This window comes from Rhinopithecus bieti, unplaced genomic scaffold (assembly GCF_001698545.2).
Source record: "Rhinopithecus bieti isolate Rb0 unplaced genomic scaffold, ASM169854v2 scaffold_12003, whole genome shotgun sequence".
Taxonomy (NCBI): Eukaryota; Metazoa; Chordata; class Mammalia; order Primates; family Cercopithecidae; genus Rhinopithecus; species Rhinopithecus bieti.
The window spans coordinates 1,831,801-1,836,106 of record NW_016807365.1 but is presented as its reverse complement, the minus strand read 5'-3'; positions in this window follow the sequence as shown (position 1 = coordinate 1,836,106).

Here is a 4,306-nt window from a genome sequence, read left to right as displayed (position 1 = left end):
TCTCCTGTCTCAAGGAACACTGTTCTGATAACCAATATATGAAAATGTGTTTTAACTAACTTTATTTCATTCTGTAGTTGTTTCAGTCAGATAGGAAAATACAGTATCTATTACTCTATTCTGGCTTAAAATGAAAATTCCCCAGAGATGTTCTAATTATTTAAATAACTTTGTGTTGTCTTTTTGCAAGATATCCTATGGTTTGAATACCTGTGTCCCTCCAAAATTCATGCTGAAATGTAATCTCCAATGCAACATTATTAAGAGATGAGTCCTTAGGAGATGATTAGACCAGGAGGGTTCCACCCTCCTAGATTGCATTAGTACCTGAAGAGAATTACCTAGGCTCTTTTGTCTTTCTGTCCCTTCTGCCATGTTAGCACACAGTGGCCCTCACTGGACACTGAACCTGCTATTACCTTTATCTTTTGATGTTTAGCCTCCAGAATTGTGAAAAATAAATTTCTGTTTATATAAATTACCCTGGTTTCTGACATTTTGTTATTGCAGCACAAATGAACTAATACATAAATTGGTACCAAGAAGTCGAGTCTTTCTACAATAAACATCTAGAGATATGAAAGCAGCATTGGAACTGGGTGGTAGCTATAGGTTGAACCATAAAGTGCTATCCTAGTGAGGGCTCAGAAGAAGAGGAAAGCTGTAAAGAAAGCCTGAGATTAATTAAGTGGCTGTGATCAGAACCTTGGTGAAAATGTAAAGACAATTCTGAGAGTCTTAGATTAAAATAAGAAACAAAGTACAGTAGTCTGTCATCCATAATTTTATTTTCTGCAGTTTCATAAATTTTGGTTTGAAAATGTTGAATGGAAAATTCCCTAAAAAACAAACCATAAGCTTAATTTGGTCACCATTGTGAGTAGTGTAATAAAATCTCTTGCCATCCTGGTCCATGCTCCATCCTACCCTGGATGGAATCATCGCTTTCTATACAGTATCCACACTACCTTTGCTACCTGCCTGTTAGTAACTTAGTCACTTTGATTTGTCTCAAAACTTATTCACAGAACTCAAGATTTAAAGTTGTTTTCCTTGTGGGGTTTTAGACTTCTTTGGGCTCCATTACCTCTTTCTCTATTACTAATTCTTACTTTTGAAATAGAAACATTTATCATATGTTTGTTCCACCGCTGAGTTTTGGAAATACCTAACTTGTTTGATCTCACAGGTTCACAGCAGAAGAGCAAATTGCCTCAGAATGAATTGTGTCTTGAGCCTAACTCATATCTGATTTAGATGAGACTCTACTTCAGGATTTTGAGTTGGACCTGGAATGAGTTAAGACATTTGGAGTTAATGAGATGGAATGACTGTATTTTGTACATTAGAAGGATGTAAATTTTGAGGGTCCAGAGGTGGAATGTTATGGTTTTAATGTTTGTGTCCCCTCCCAAATTCATGTTGAGACTTAATCCCTAAGGCAATAGTTTTAAGAGTTGGGGCCTTGAGGAGGTTCTTAGGTTATGATGGTTGCATCAGTGCCATATGAAATGACTGAGGGACCTGGCTGGGTCCTTTTGTCTTTCCATCCCTTCTACCATGTAAGAAAACAGATTTCTCCCTGCATGGACGTGTCAAAAAAAAATGCCATCTTGAAAGTAGAACCTGGACCCTTACTAGACAACAAGCCTGCTGGCACCCTAATTTGAGCTTCCAGTCTCCAGAACAGTAAGAAATAAATTTCTCTTCTGTATAAATTATCAACCTAAGGTATTTTGTTGTAGCAGCACAAAGACAGCAGTATAATGTAAAATCTTTCATATCTTCCCATGAAATCTTCAGTAGAATAATCAGTTAATAACAAAGTGTGAAACGTATTTTGGCAAGACACAGACACTCTTCCTCCCACTTCAATAACTAGAACACAGATGTAAACTTCAAATTAATCTGCATATCTCCAGAATCTACAACTATATTTGGCATACAGTAAACACTTAATAAATTGATGTATAAGTAAAGGCAGCCATGGCTTAGAACTAAATATTACCATATATATACATAAACTCAAGTTTTCAGTTAAGTATAGATTTCTAAATATAATTTGTCATTAAGTTCTCTGGTTTTGAGTAAGAAAATGTTAACACTTTCTATATCTACATTTGGTATACCCGTAGAGTTAATTATACCTCACTTTCACCACGCAGGACACTGTTGATTCCCTGATGTCATTAACTACAGGTACAAACACAATCAAGAGGGAAAACTTGATAGGCATTCTGAGAAATTGCTTTAGCCCTAGACTGTTAGAACCACTCTCTCTTGTACTTCCCACAGGGCTTCAAAACAGGAAAAGTTCTGTGTAAGGTATGTACAACAATATAGGAATAGTACTTCAAGATACAGCAAATTATAAACTTTTATGACTTTGTGACAACCTAAGTTACAATAATACCTCCTTAAAGCCCTTTAAATATATGTATTTGATATGATTAACAAGATTACTTGGCCTGGCGCAGTGTGGCTCATGCCTGTAATCCCAGCACTTTGGGAGGCCGAGCCTGGTGGATCACCTGAGGTCAGGAGTTCGACACCAGCATGGACAACAGGGTGAAACCCCATCTCTACTAAAAATACAAAAATTAGCCAGGCGTGGTGACAGCCACCTATAATCTCAGCTACTTGGGAGGCTGGGGCAGGAGAATAGCTTGAACCTGGGAGGCGGAGGTTGTAGTGAGCCAAGATCGCACCATCGCACTCCAACCTGGGGGACAAGAGCAGGATTTCATCTCAAAAAGATTAAAACAAACAAACAAACAAAACACTCAGGCCATACGGAGCGACTCACTCCTGTAATTCCAGCACTTTTGGGAGGCCGTGGGAGGCCGAGGCGAGCAGATCACGAGGTCAGATCAAGACCATCCTGGATAACACGGTGAAACCCTGTCTCTACTAAAAATACAAAAAATTAGCCAGGCGTTGTGGCACGTGCCTGTAGTCCCAACTACTCGGGAGGATGAGGCAGGAGAATCGCTTGAACCCGAGAGAAAGAGGTTGCAGTGAGCCGAGATCGCGCCACTGCACTCCAGCTTAGGCAACAGAGTGAGACTCCATCTCCAAAAAAAAAAAAAAAGAATACTCAGACATTTTTACCTAACAAATAGAGTCCTTAGAATTATTTTATAAAAAAGAATGAGGTATTATTACAAAATATTTAATAACAGTGTTAAGAACATTATAACAATAACAATGATATAATATTAAATTATTAAAATTGTAATGATGAATGTTTTGTCACCACATGGAAGAGGTTATGATAAATAAGGTAAAAATATACAAGACACAAAAATCAGTCTATGATGTCATGTGAAAATACGTGTGAACACAAATAAGGATTGGAAAAGGAATGCAGAATAATCAAAATAACTGATTTTTTAGTATGGCTACATTGTGAATAATTCTTTACAAACATACATATTTAGAGAAGAATTTGCTATGCAAAAGGCTGCATGCAGATCAAGTGTGTACATTAAGGCTAGGTTTAATGTGGGTTATATTTACAGATATGGAAAATCAGTTTTCATTCCTTGAAACCTCTCTCAAATTAATTCCTTATATATACCATTAAAGATTAAATTTTGTAGGTTTTACAAAAATATGCACATTTGTAACCCAAGGGTGTTTTAATTTGCATCTGTGCTTGTTGCAGAAGCAACACTGATAATTTGCTACTATTTTGTGTCGTTAGCTCTTAAGGGCTTTGGAATCTTTATTTTATGCTCCCACTTTAGAATACCCTAATCATGCCTGCTTGCAGTAGTTTCAGAATTGGCTCAATATTAGTGTAGAAAACAAGGGTGACTGATCAAGCTTCATTATTGCTTACATGAGCAGACAACTGAAGTGACAGAATTAGGACTAATTTAAATGAAACATGTGCCTTGTCTCATGTGAAGAAAATGTAAGCCTTACTGACATCATGACAGTTAAAATTATCTAAGGGATTTGAAGCTAGATCTGGAAAAAGAAACAACCTCTATCATGGGATAAATAACCCAAATAGTGGTAAACATATACACAATACACAAACACACACATACTATATATTTGTAAGAGCAAAAAAATTATCTCTAATCATTAAACTCATATCTCTAAAATCTAAAATTAAAAGTAATTTCCCAAATGTAGATAAATACATCATTTGTGCATTTATTTCTTAAACCAGAAAATAATGCAAATAGGCTAAATGATCTTATACTGGAGACTCTCATATTACCTCTCTCTCTCTCTCTCCTTCCTTCTCTCTCTCTCTCTCTCTCACACACACACACACACACACATAGATAAT